This window comes from Equus caballus, chromosome 18, assembly GCF_041296265.1.
Source record: "Equus caballus isolate H_3958 breed thoroughbred chromosome 18, TB-T2T, whole genome shotgun sequence".
In the NCBI taxonomy this organism is placed as follows: domain Eukaryota; kingdom Metazoa; phylum Chordata; class Mammalia; order Perissodactyla; family Equidae; genus Equus; species Equus caballus.
In genome coordinates this window covers 5,494,378-5,509,893 of record NC_091701.1, presented here as the reverse complement: position 1 = coordinate 5,509,893, position 15,516 = coordinate 5,494,378, and positions in this window count along the sequence as shown.

Sequence of the window (15,516 nt, the reverse complement as noted above, 5' to 3'; positions counted from 1 at the left end):
ATGAAATAGAATACAAGTAAGCATTATAAAAATGGGATTGATAAATATATATTATTAAAATAGCACATATGTACCTAACAATATAACCTTCATAAAATGATAATTGACAGAATATATAGGTAAATAAAATATTTAAATATGGTACTAAGATTATAAGATAATCTCAGAAAGGGAGAGAGAAGCAAAAAATAAGCAATTACAAAGAAAATTACAAGAGCAAGTATAATGATTTAACTGAAAACTTTAGAAATTAATATACAATAAATAGAGAATATAAGTTTTGAGCACGTGAGGAACGTAGATAAAAAGGGACTATATTATAAAACAGAAAACGAACCTCAATAAATTTCATAGTCACTATCACAGAGAAAATGTTTTCTGATCATGATGTAAATAAACGTAGAAGGGGCCGAATTGGGGGCACAGCAGGTAAGGGAAAAAGCAGGTTCAGCGAAAAAGGGAAAAGAAGACGATTGGCAGCAGATGTTAGCTCAGGGCTAGTCTTCCTCAAAAAAAAAAAAAAGAAAAGTATAAATTAGAAAGAAATGGAGAGATAATCCTCATGTCCAAAAAGTAAAATGTATACTAGAAAGTAACTCTTATTTTAAGGAGGAAAATTATAATAAAACCTCGTCTTATACAAATACTGAGCCACTGATAAAGCAGTCTTAGAAAGAAAAAAATATATATTGTAGTTTTAAATATTAAGTCCATTTAACAGAAAACAAGAAAGTCTGAAAATAAATGAGCCAATTTTGGAGGAGACTTCCAGTTTTCTAATAAAATTTGTTCTTACCTTTGTAAAAAGACCAGACAGGTAATTTGAACATGACTCCCCTCTGGGACTACAATTTCTGGTTCCCCTGGCAGGTTATGAGTCACAGAATGTGAGTGGAAATGACCTGAATCATCAAACCTTCTGTTTTTACTCTTAATTTATTCTTTATTATTATTTACTTTATTCTTTATTCTCATTTTCTGTCAAACTCATTCCTATCACTCTTTAGAGCTCACTATTCCAGCAAAATTGTTTTGCCTGTGGTCACCAATGACTTCCAGATTGATAAATCCAATGGTCAGTTTTGAGTCCTCATTTTACTTGATGTATCGTAAAATTTGTCAGTTGATCACTTCTTTCTCTTGGATACACATTCTTCATTTGCATTCCATCTATTGCTTCATTTGCGTTCTATCACTGGCCAGCTCTGGGGGCTTTAGATGCTCAAATTTTGGAACTTTATGAAGAGTCTTATGAGGTTCATCTAAGAATTGTGCATCTGAGAGATGTTGCCCAAAGGATGTCTCTTTTGGGTTCAGTATGATGAATGCAGAGGTGGTTCCCAAAGCTTTCAAGCTATGAAGGTAGAGAAATCTCTGGACCATGAATTGTGAAGTATATGGCATGCGCTTTAGCAAAACATTGCCAGGATGCACACACACAAAGATGTCTGAAATATGCATAGTACTGGACATTGCAGAAGTGACTGGAATAAGAAGTGAACAAAACAGATTGAAATGCAAACAAAATCTGTCTAATTGACCTTCCAAAGAACAAGACCACTACTCACTTTGATCTTCTACAAATCTATTTCACCACAGCCATCCCCACATCAGTAACGGCAACTCTGTCCTTCCAGTTGATTGGGGAAAAAATCTAGACAACATTTTTGGAACATTCTAAAACTATATATCCATCAGGAAATCCCACTGGCTTTACCTTCAAAGTGTACACAGAGCCTTGTGACTTTTTACTGCCCTCCATAGGCTGAGCCATCCTGATCTTCTGCTAGAGAACTCCACAGACTTTTCAATGATCTCGCTGCTCCCACTGTTGCTCTCTCATGCTGTATTTCCAATGCAGCATCCAGAGTGGTCATGTTAAAATATAAGACTGTCTAATCAGGTCACTCCTAGCTGAAAACCCTACAGTGACTTTCCATTTTACTTAGTAAAAGCCAGCATTTTTGCAGTGGCCCAAAAGACTCAAATGTTCTAGCTTTCCCCTTCCTCCATTTCCACCTGCACCTTATCTTCCAGTCCTCTCTTCCTTTCTCCTTCTATCCCTGACAGTCTGGCCTCTTATATTTTTCTTAAAAAGAGCTAGTATTTCCTTGCTTTAGGACTATTGGAGCAATCCTTCCATCTATAATGTTCTCTGCCTAGATATCTACATCTTTCAGGTTTTTGCCCAAGTTTTATGTTTTAAGGAGACATATCCCAAGCACTCTTATCAAAATTGCAACCTAAACTCTGTTGTCCAGCTTAACCTGCTCTTATTTTTCATAGCACTTATCGATTCTGATCTACTCTATATGGTAATAATTGACTATGCTCACTGTTAACTATATATCTCCCTTTAAAGAACATAAGTTCTGGTAGGAGCAGGATTCCATCCATTTTGTTTACTGATTTATTTCTAATACCTTACTATTTTCAGTGATAAAAATGCAATATCTGAAAAGTGACTGGCACATAATAGGTGAGTAATAAATATCAGCTGAATGAATAAAGATGTATATTAAATCTCCAGAACAGAAGAAAATGAGAAGTACCCAGAAATCAATCCTGAAGACACAGAAATATATAATCTAAGTGACAGAGAATTCAAAATAGCTATTATCAAACAATTCAATGAGTTAAAAGATAATGTAGAGAAACAATTCAACAAGTTCAGGAGCTACTTCATAAAAGAGATTGAAACTATAAAGAAGAACCAATCACAAATATTGCAGATGAAAGACACAATGGATGAGATAAAACAAAATATGGATTCCCTGAACACTTGAGCAGATATCATGAAGGAGTGACTCAGCATAATTGAAGATAGAAATATTGAAATGCTCCAGATAGAGGAGAGAGAACTAAGACTAAAAAGAAATGAAGAAAGTCTCAGAGAAATATGTGACTCGTTTAGGAAATGCAATGTAAGAATCATAGGTATTCAAGAGGGAGATCAGAAGAATGGAACAGAAAGCATGTTCAATGTAATGTTAGCAGAGAACTTCCCAAACCTGGGGAAGGAGATAGAAATCCACATGAAAGAAGCTATCAGATCTCCTAAATATGTCAATGTAGAAGGACATATTGCAAGGCATATAGTAGTGAAACTGGAAAAGCTGAATGACAAAAAAATTATTGAGGGCAGCAAGGCAGCAGAAAATAATCTACAAAGGAACCCCTCTCAGACATTCAGTGGATTTCTCCATAGAAAACTTACAGGCTAGGAGAGACCGGAATGATGTATTCAACTCTTTAAAGGACAAAACCTTTCAGCCAAGAATACTCTATCCAGTGAAAATATCCATCAGATATAATGAAGAAATAAAAACTTTCCCAGATAAACAAAAGCTAAGTGAGTTCATAGCCACAAGAACCACCGCCCCCCCCCACACACACACACAAGAAATCCTCAAAAGGACCTCATACCTGGGGGAGAAAGGGGTAACAAAGCCTAGAGTAAGGAGATAAATAGGTAGACAAAATCAGAAAGTTGAAGCTATACATCAGAACAGGTTAACAAATACTCAAGTATAGCATTAAAGATAAAGGGAAGGAAAACACCAAAAACAAAGATAATCTTGTCATTTTAACCACAAATTTACAACACAAGGTGGAATAAGATGTAACAAAAACAACATAGGAGGGGAAGAGGAAGGGTATTGAATAGGTTTAGTCTAAGGAAATAAGAGACCATCAGAAAATGGACTCTCTTATCTATAAGATTTTGCATACAGACCTCAGAGTAACCACTAAACAAAAAATCAGAACAGAGACAAAATAATAAATAAGGAGAAAACAAAGAAAAACAACATAAAAAACTACAGGGGCTGGCCTAGTGGTGCAGCAGTTAAATGCTCACATTCCGCTTTGGTGCCCTGGGGTTCACCGGTTTGGATCCTGAGTTTGGACATGGCACTGCTTGGCATGCCATGCTGTGGTAGGCATCCCACATCTAAAAAGTAGAGGAAGATGGGCATGGATGTTAGCTCAAGGCCAGTCTTCCTCAGCAAAAGAGGAGGATTGGCAGCAGATATTGTCTCAGGGCTAATCTTCTTCTTCAAAAAAAAAAACCTACATAGCTCAATTGGTAGACCTAAATACATGGGATGAGAAACAAAGGAAATGCAGGAGAACCAGACAGTGAGTGACAAAATGGCAGCATTAAGCCATCATATATCAATGATCACCCTAAATTTAAATGGATTGAATTCTCCAATAAAAAGTCACAGAGTGGTGAGATGATTAAGGAATAAGAGCCAACAATATGCTGCCTCCTGGAAACACATCTCAGTTCCAACAACAAACACAAGCTCAGAGTGAAGGGATGGAAGACAATACTCCAAGCTAATGGCAAAAAAAAAAAAAAAAGAAAGCAAGTGTTGCAATATTTATATCAGACAAAATAGACTTCAAGATAAGACAGGTAAAGAGAGAAATAGAGGGGAAGTATATAATGATCAAAATGACATTCCATCAAGAAGAAACAATACATAAATATCTATGCACCCAACACAGGAACACCAAATTATGTAGAGCAACTGTTAACAAACCTAAAAGGAGATATTACTAATAACAGAATAATAGTGGGGTCCTCAACCCTTCACTCACATCAATGGATAGATCATCAAGACAGAAAGTCAACAAGGAAACAATGGAGTTAAATGAAAAGCTAGACCAGTTGGACTTAATAGATATATATAGAACACTCCATCAAAAAATAGCAGAATACACATTCTTCACAAATGCACATGGAATGTTCTCAAGGATAGACTGTATGTTGGGAAACAAGGTTAGCCTACATAAATTTAAAAAGATTGAAATAATAACAAACATCTTTTCTGATCACCATGGTATGAAGCTAGAAATTCATTACAAGAAGAAAGCTGAGAAAGGGACAAAGATGTGGAGAGTAAACAACATGCTGTTGAACAAGCAATGGATCATTTAAGAAATTAAAGGAGAAATTAAAAAATATCTGGAGACAAATGAAAATGAAAACACACCATACCAACTCATGGGATGAGGCAAAAGAGGTACTAAGAGGGAAATTCATTGCAATACAGGCTCAACTTAACAAACAAGAAATATTCCAAATAAGCAATCTCAAAGTACACCTAACTGAATTAGAAAAAGAAGAACAGGGGTCAGCCTGTTGGCACACCAGTTAAGTTCACACATTCTGCTTCAGCAGCCCAGGGTTCACTGGTTTGGATCCCCAGTGTGGACATGGCACCACTTAGCAAGCCATGCTGTGGTAGGCATCTCACATATAAAAAAATAGAGGAAGATGACCAGAGATGTTAGTTCAGGGCCAGTCTTCCTCAGGAAAAAAGAGGAGAATTGGCAGCAGATGTTAGCTGGGTGGTAATCCACCACAAAAAAAAAAAAAAGACTAAAGTCAGCATAAAAAGAGAAACATTGAAAATCAAAGCAGAAATAAATGCAATTGAAAGAATAAAGGCAGTAGAAAGGATCAATGAAACAAAGAGCTGGTTCTTTGAGAAGATAAACAAAATTGGGAAACTCCAAGCTAGACTTACAAAGAAAAAAGAGGGAAAGCACAGATTGATAAAATTAGAAATGTGAGAAGAGAAATTAAATGGATACCACAGAAATACAAAGAATTATAAGACAATACTATGAAAAGCTATATGTGAACAAATTCAAGAATCTAGAGGAAATGGATAAATTCTTAGACTCTTACAATCTTCCCAAAGCTGAATGAAGAAGAAATAGAGAATCTGAACAGACCAATCACAAGGAAAGATATTTAAACACTAATCAAAAACATCCCAAAAATAAAAGCCCAGGACCAGACAGCTTCCCTGGAGAATTCCACCAAAATTTCACAGAGGATTTGATACCTATCATTCTCAACTTATTCCAAAAAATTAGCGGAGATGGAATGCTTGCTAACACATTCTATGAGGCTACCATCACTCTGATACCAACGCCTGACAAGGAGAACACAAAAATGGAAAACTACAGTCCAATATTGCTGATGAGCATAGATGCAAAAATACTCAACGAAATATTGGCAACCCGGATACAGCACTACATCAAAAAGATCATACATCATGATCAAGTGGAATTTATACCAGGGACACAGGGATGGTTCAACATCCACAAGTCAATCAATGTGATAGACCACATTAACAAAATGAGGAATAAAAACAACATGATCATCTCAATAGATGCAGAGAAAGCACTTGACAAGATCTAACAGCCATTTATGATAAAAACTCTTCACAAAATGGGGACAGAAGGAAATTACCCTAATCAAGGCCATATATGACAAGCCCACAGCCAACAAACATCATACTCAATAGAGAAAAACTGAACTCCATCCCTCTGAGAACAGGGATGAGACAATTGTGCCCACTATCACCACTCTTATTGAATATAGTATTCGAGCTTTTGGCGAGTGGAATAGAGAAAGAGAATGGAATAAAAGAAATCCAAACAGGAAATGAAGAAGCGAAACTCTTGCTGTTTGCAGATGACATGATCTTATATATAGAAACCCCTAAAGAATCCATTGGAAAACTATTAGAAATAATCAACAACTACAGTAAAGTTGCAGAGTATAAAACTCATATACAAATCCAGTTGCATTTCTATACTCTAATAGTAAACTTACAGAAACAGAACTCAAGAGTACAATTCCACTTACAATCACAACAAAAAGAATAAAGAATCTCGGAATAAATTTAACCAAGGAGGTGAAGGACTCATACAAAGAAAACTATAAGACATTATTGAAAGAAACAGATGATGACATAAAGAAATGGAAAGATTTTCCATACACATGGATTGAAGGAGTAAACATAGTTAAAATGTCCATACTACCCAAAGAAATCTACAGATTCAATGCAATCCCAATTCAATGACGTTCTTCACAGAAATAGAGCAAAGAATCCTAAAATTCATATGGGGCAACCAAAGACCCCAAATTGCTAAGCCAATCCTGAGAAAAAAAGAAACAAAGCTGGAGGTATCACAATCCATGTCTTCAAAATGTACTACATAGCCACAGTAATCAAAACTGCATGGTACTGGTACAAAAACAGGCACACAGAGGAATGGGACAGAATTGCAAGCTCAGAAATAAAACCTCCCATCTATGGACAGCTAATCTTTGACAAAGGTACCAAGAACATACAATGGAGAAAAGATAGTCTCTTCAATAAATGGTGTTGTGAAATCCGGACAACCATTTGTAAAGTAATGAAAGTAGACCACTATCTCACGCCATACATAAAAATAAACTCAAAATGGGACAAGCAGTTGAAGGTAAGTCCTGAAACCATAAAACTTCCAGAAGAAAATATAGGTAGTATACTCTGTGACACTGAACTTAAAAGGATCTTTTTGGATACCATGTTTTCTCAGACAAGGAAAACAAAAGAAAAAAGAAGAAAACAAGTGGAACTTCATCAGACGAAAAACCTTATGCAAGGCAAAGGAACTAGAATCAAAAGAAAAAGATGATCCACCAATTGGGAGGAAATATTTGCAAATCATATATCCAACAAGGGGTTAATCTCCATAATATATAAAGAACTCACACAACTAAACAACAAAAATCAAACAGCTCAATTAAAAAATGGGCGGAGAATATGAACAGACATTTTTCCAAAGAGTTACAGAGGCCAACAAGAACATGAAAAGATGTTCAACATCACTAATCATTAGGGAAATGCAAATCAAAACTACACTAAGATACCACTTTACACCTATTAAAATGGCTATTATCACTAAGATTAAAAATAACAAATGTTGGAGAGGGTGTGGAGAGAAGGGAACCCTCACACACTGCTGCCGGGAATGAAAACTGGTGCAGCCACTATGGAAAACAATACGGAGATTCCTCAAAAAACTAAAAATAGAACTACCATATAACCCAGCTATCCCACTATTGGGTATCTACCTAAACAACTTGAAGTCAACAATCCAAAGTAACATATGCACCCCTATGTTCATTGCAGCATCATTCACAATAGCCAGACATGAAAGCACCCTAGTGCCCATTGACCAATGATTGGATAAAGAAGATGTGGTGTATGTATATACAATGGAATACTAGTCAGCCAGAAAAAAAGACAAAATTGTCCCATTTGCAACAACATGGGTGGACCTGGAGGGTATTATGTTAAGCGAAATAAGCCAGAGAAAGACAAACACCATGTGACTTCACTCATATGTGGAAGATAAACGCAGAGACACAGAGAACAGCTCACTGGTTACCAGAGGAAGGGGGTGGGGGTGGGTACAGGTGCTAAGGGAGCCACTTGCTTTGGAATGGACAAGAAATAATGTACAACTGAAACTTCACAATGATCTAAATTATTACGAACTCAAAAAAAATTTTTTTAAAGAAATCATAAAATGTGCAGCCTTCAGGAAATAACGTTGGGACAGTTGATTATTAATGTAGAACAAAAATAACAGGAAATAGTACTGCGATCTCATACCATTCCAAACATTAATTGCTGTTGGATTAAAAACTTAAACATAAAGAGCAAAACTCCAAGAGTTTTGAAAGAGGATATAGATATAGGATTTCCTAAACAAGACAAAATTGCACTAACATAGAAAGTGAACTACAGAAAAGAAATAAGCTCCATTAAAATTTAGAAAACTTATTAAAGAATAAAACTGAACAAAATTCAAATCCAAACCAAAAATGGGGAAAAAATATTTGCCATGAATACCTCCTGAAGCAGGATTAGTATTCAGAATGTGAAAGGAATTCTTATAATTGTATAAGAAAAAGAAAAAAAATCAATCCAATACAAAAACCAGAAATCCCTGAATAGGAATTTCATGAGAGATCATCCAGGAGGCACATAAATGCATATAAAGATGCTCAACCTGACTCTTAGTCTAGAAAATGCAAATTAAAACAAATTGATATGATTTTAGACACTAGTCTGACAAATAAGTGAAAAAATATGTAAAGTAAAAATTCAGCCCACAGCAAATGTTGGCGAGGACGCAGAATGAGGGGAACTCTAACACAGTGTTAGTGGTAATATAAGTAGCTACATGATCCTGATTTTAAAAAATACTCACGTTACTTCATTACATGAAAATAAAAGTTTCAGAGTGGTCAGAATTGTGTAGTCAATTTTTATTCTTAAAAGTGACAGAAAAGGGAAACAGAAATAACAATGACAAAAATTTCGTAAACTCAAAATACCAGAAATTGTAATTTGGGATGGATATATTCTGAGCAGTTAACATTGATATTTGTAACAAATTGGTTTTAAAGCAGGGCACAGGAGAAGAGTTAATATTTCTGTGTGTGTATTTTTGTTTCACCTATTATATATACATTAACTGACTTTTAATAAAAGTAAAGATTATTACTTAAATTTTTCCAAAATACTTTATTTTTGTACTTAGAGGATAAATTAAAACAGTGGTTTAATATACGAAGAAACAGATTTTTAAGGAAAGTTCTTTGAAAATTGATGCGTTAGATGGACAAAAAACAAGAAAAACTTTCTAAGTCTTTTTTTCTTGAAAATATTCAGCCTAAAATAATCCTCATGTTAAAGAGATATATTTTGGGGTAGCAGATTTTGTTCGTCGTCATACACTGTGATGTTCACACAACAACAAAATCATCTAAAGATGCAGTTCTCAGAATGCATCCCCATTGTTAAACGACACATGACTGTATAGTCAACTAATCTTTGACAAAGAAGCAAAGGCAATGCAATGGAGTAAACATAGTCTCTCTTCAACAAATGTTCCTGGAACAACTGGACATTCACATGCAAAAAAAACAAATCTAGACACATACTCCACAAAAATTTACTCAAAATGAATCATACATCTAAAAGTAAAATGCAAAACTGTAACAATTCTACAAGATAACAGTTGAGAAAACATAGATGACCTTGGGTATGATGATGCCCTTTTAGATAAAACACTAAAGAAACAATCTATGAAAGAAATAATTGATGAGCTGGATTTCATTAAATTTAAAAACTCCTGCTCTGTGGAAGATGTATCAAGAGAATTAGAAGACAAGCCACAGACTGGGAGAAAATAATTGAAAAAGACACACCTGAAAAAGGACTATTATCCAAATATACAAAGAACACTTAAGACTCAACATTGAAAAAACAAACCACTCTATTAAAAAGTAGGCCAAAGACCTAAACAGATACAACAGCAAACAAGATACACAGATGGCAAATAAGCTTATGAAAAGATGCTCCACGTCATATGTCATCAGGGAGATGCAAATCAAAACAATCATGAAATACCACTACATATCTATTAAAATTTCCAAAATCCAGAACACTGACAACACCAAATGCTGGTGAGAATGTGGAGCAACAGGAACTCTCATGCATTGCTGATGGGAATACAAAATTTTATAGCCACTTGGAAAGATAGTGAGGCAAATCCTTACAAAACTAAACATATTCTTATCCATAGGATCCAGGAATCATACTCCTTTGGGTATTTACCCAAAGAAGCTGAAAACTTATGTCTACACAAAAACCTGCAAATGACTGTTCATAGTAGCTTTATTCATGAGTGCCAAGCTGTCCTTCAGTAGGTGAATTGACAAATAAACTGTGGTATATACAGACAATGCAATATTACTCAGTGCTAAGCAGAATTGAGCTATAAAACCATAAAAAGACATGGAGGAGCATTAAATGCATATTACTAAGTGAAAGAAGCCTATATAGAAAAGCTACATACTGTATTATTCCAACTATATGAGATCCCGGAAAAGGCAAAACTATGGATACAATAAAAAGAGCAATAACTGCCAGCGTTGGGTGGGTGGGAGAGATGAATAGGCAGAACGCAAAGGATTTTTATTTTTGGGGACAGTGAAAATACTCTGTATATTATAATGATGGATATATATCTTTATACTCTTGTTCAAATGCATAGAATGTACAGCACAAAGAGTGAACCCCAAGGTAAACTATGGACTTTGAGTGATTATGATGTGTCAATGTAGGTAAATCCTTGGTAGAAAAATATATAATTCTGGTGAGTGATGTTGATAATAGGGGAGGCAATCCAGAGTCAGGGCAGAGGTATATGGGAAATCTCTGTACTTTCAATTTTATTGTAAAGCTAAAACTGCTATAAAAAAGCTTTAAAAAAATTAAAACTAGAAGTTAATATACAATTACAAATACAATCAAATAAAAATATTCAAAAGAAGGTACTGGCCCCATGGCCGAGGGATGAAGTTCATTATCTCTGCTTTGGCAGCCCGGGGTTGGCTGGTTCAGATCCTGGACACAGACCTACATAACGCCAGTCAGGCCATGCTCTGGTGGCATCCCACATAGAAGAACTAGTATGACTTACAAGTAAGATATACAACTATGTACTGGGCTTTGGGGATGAGGAAAAATAACAAGAGAAAGATTCGTAACAGATGTTACCTCAGGACCTATCTTCCTCACTGAAAAAAAAAAAGCATACCTTAGAAAAAATTTCAAAAGGAACTTTTCGTATTAATTAATGTCAATGAATTTTAGGATTGAATGCAAAGAAACACTCTGTGAAAAATATAAACTATTTACATCAAGTGAAGAAAAAGTGGAAATTCTGAAAGAAATTATAACCAAAAATAAATTCGAAAAAATTTTTAAAACTGACTCCCAAGAAACCTTGACAACAGAGGTTTTATAAGCTTTTTATCAAAATAAATAGTCGTTAGTATTTAAGAGTTCCCAAGTATACAAGCTGGCTTCATAATATTTTTTGAAGCTTATAAAATCTTGTGTCACAACCTTACAATAATGGGGGAGAAAAAGAGAAAAATATCACACTATTTTATTTGTTAATAGAGATTAAAGAATTCCAAATAAACTAATAGAAAATAAAATCCATTAATGTATAAAAGTAATGTTTATTCTGGAAGAAACAAATGATTCATTATCATAACATCTATTAATAATATTCATGATATCTTTAGGGCAAAAAAGAAAGAGTAGATGTGTGATTGTCCTAAGAAATGCTGAAAACGCAAAGTGCCATTCAATATCTAATCTCATGTTCAAAATGTACCTGTAGAAAACTAGTAAAGTGTTCCAGAATGTGATTCAAAAAATAAGTATCTAAGAAAGTAATAATAGTAATAATAATGAGAATAATAATTAAGGTTGATTAACGATGCAAAAGCGCTAGCCAACACAATTATAAAAGTAAAGTTAAAATAAGAAAAACAATATAAGCAAATAAACGGAAATATTATTATTTAAAAGAAATATAATTCCCCATCAGAATATACAGAAAATCAAGTGGATAACATACATAATTATGACTTCAGCAAGGAAGTCAATTTCAAAGCAGAAGTACTCAAAGCATTCTATTTCTGACATGTTTAATAACAAAGTAGACCCCCCAAAATGGTAGAAATAGACTAAATTAATAGTAACTAAATTATAAAATGTTTTTTAATCTTTAAAAATATATGAGACAGAGAGATTTATGTTCTTATGACTTTTTTTCTGTGGGCATGCTTTAGAACATGCATTACAGAGCTCTTCTCTGGGGCTGCTAGACAGCTGTAAATGAAGGGATAGAATTAAATGAAGGAATAGAATTCTAGAAGTGTAGAAAGTCACAAAGAGAGAACACCTGAAGTCTGCGTGTAAACTGATTTTAGACAGCTGTAAATGAAGGGATAGAATTAAATGAAGGAATAGAATTCTAGAAGTGTAGAAAGTCACAAAGAGAGAACACCTGAAGTCTGCGTGTAAACTGATTTTATATCCATATCTGACCCGTGAACTGTGTGCACATGGAGAAGACAACAGAGAGTCTGAGGGAAAGTAATAGGTAGAAAACTGAAAAATATGCAGACTTCAGCTATCAGCCACCAAAGAGAGACAAAATTTATAACTTTAATCCCACCCGGTTAGAGGAGCAAGTTGCCAAGCTGCCAATGAAATCCAAGAAAAGTCATATTTAATGAGTAGAGAATATATTCTATACCCAAGGATTTTCCCCAAGACAAAGGGCAAGCCTAAACATAACCTCACTGACAACATGTGAAGCCCAGCATCCAGAAGTTCAAGGTTGTCAGCCAGTAATTTATCTGCCCATTGAAACAAAAAGCAATGTTATTCAGAGAACAAAAACAAGCAGCAGAAACTCTATAATATATATAAGTATAAGGTTTATCATATAATCAAAACAATATGTCCGAGAAGAAACATGAAAATACAAACTATAGTTAAGAGAAAAAAAGTCAGCCAACATAAACAGATCTACAGTTCACACAGATGTTGGAATTACCAGAAAAGCACTCTGAAGAACCTGTTATAAATATGCTGAACAACACAAAAAAGATGGCATAATGAATGAACAGATGGTAAATAGCAGCATAGCAATGCAAATGATAAAAAAAATAGACCAATTTTGGATTCCAAAATTAAAAAGAAATATCTGAAATAAAATTCAACGTATTGGTGTCACAGCAAATAGATGGCAGAAAAAATAATCAAGGAAATAAAAGATGGGACAATAAACAATGTGTAATCTATCACAGAGGGAAATAAGATGGTAAAATAAATTATCAGAGCCACAGTTCCCCATAGAATATGATGTCATCTACCATGTATTGTAAACAAAGTTCCAAAAAGAAAGGAGAATGGTAGAGAAGGAGGCAGAAAGCATACTTGAAAAAAATTTGCCAAAAATTTTTCAAATTTCATGAGGTAAACAAGTAATGCATCTAACAATTTCAGCAAACCCTGAGCAGGGTAAATTCAAAGAAGATGATTCTGAGAGACATCATGGTCAAGATGCTGACAAGCAGAGATACATGCAAGAGAACAAATAAGAATGAAGGCTGATTTCTCACCAGAAACAATGGAGGCCAGAAAATAACATAGGACATTATTAAAGTTCTGAGACAAAAATAAAAGAATTCTATATTGAGTGAATTCATTCTTCAAAAATGGAGTTAATGTAATTTTCAGATAAAAAATGTAAAAGTGTATTTTTCTATGAAGTATAGTGACACTAAATGGAAATTTGGATCAACCACAACAGATTTAAAAAAACAAGAACAACAGAAAATTTTTGTTGTGATGAACTAAAGAAAACTAAAAGTGTACAGGTTTTACCAGTGAATTATATCAAGTATTTAAGGAAAATACTAATCTTATACAAATGCTTTCAGTGAACAGAAGCAGTGGAAATACTTCCAATTCATTTTTTGAAATCAGCATAATTTGATACAAAAACCTAACCAAGATATTATAAGAAAAACAGTTATAGATCAAGATTCGTCATGAACACAGACACAGTTATCATTAATAAAACATTAGCAAGTTGAATCCAGGAATATATAAAAAAGAGTACTGCAAAATGTCCAGTTTAAGTTTTTACAAGGAATACAAGTCAGGTTTAACATTTGAAAATCAGGTACATTATCCAGCATAATAATAAAATAACTTTTAAAATAAAAGAACGTTTTAATGTTATTTTTAACTTAATAATATTGATACTGAGAAGAGAAGTACTTGACAAAATTCAACACCTATTTATGATAAAAATTTTCAGCAACTGGGAACAGAACGGAGCTGCCACAATCTCATAAAGAGTACCCTTGAAAGCCCTTGCTGCCAGCACGCCTAATGGGGAAGTATTGAGCGGCTTCCTTCCCTCACTACTTTCATTGAGCGTTTTAGTGGAGATCTCCATCAGTGAAATGAAGAAAAAAACACAAAACGAATAGATTTGAAATAAAAAATTAAACCTGTCCTTATTTGAAGAATACATGATTGTTTTCAAAGAAAATCTTGACAGTTCTACAAAACGATCACTAGAAACACTCAGTAAATTTAGCGATGTCACAAGATACAAAGTCAACCGACAAACAATACTTTGTTCTTATGCTGGAAGCAAACTACTCAAAAATAAAATATAAGAAATATATTTCTTAGACAACATAAAATAATCTGGGAATTTTTAATAAAAAACACTTAATAACTATAACCTGAAAGATACAAAATTTACTGAAAGAAATTAAAGAATGTAATTGGGATTAGAGTGTAAATTGGAATGGAAGACAATGTTTGCCAGGTGTCAAATTTTCACAAATTTATCTATAGATTATTTGAAACATTATGTTGAAAGTTTTTAAAAATATAAATTGACTTAAATATTCTAAAAAGCATATGGAAATGGAAAGGACATAGAGGAGCCAAGTCAATTATAAGAAAACAAATTTGGAAGACTGCCTGATTTCAAAATAATCAAGACACAGTTACACTACTACTATAAGGATATACAAATAGATGAGATGGTATAGGGAGATTAAAAAAAAGTCCACATTTATGCTATCAATTAATTTTTCATAAAAATTCAACATAATTCAAGAGAAAAGAAAGTCTTTAAACAAATTAAACTATAACAACTATATAAATGTACAGAAAATAATGAACCTCAGCACTCTTTTATGAACATTAATTTATGAAAGAGTATAGGTGTAAACACAAAAGTTAAAAGTAT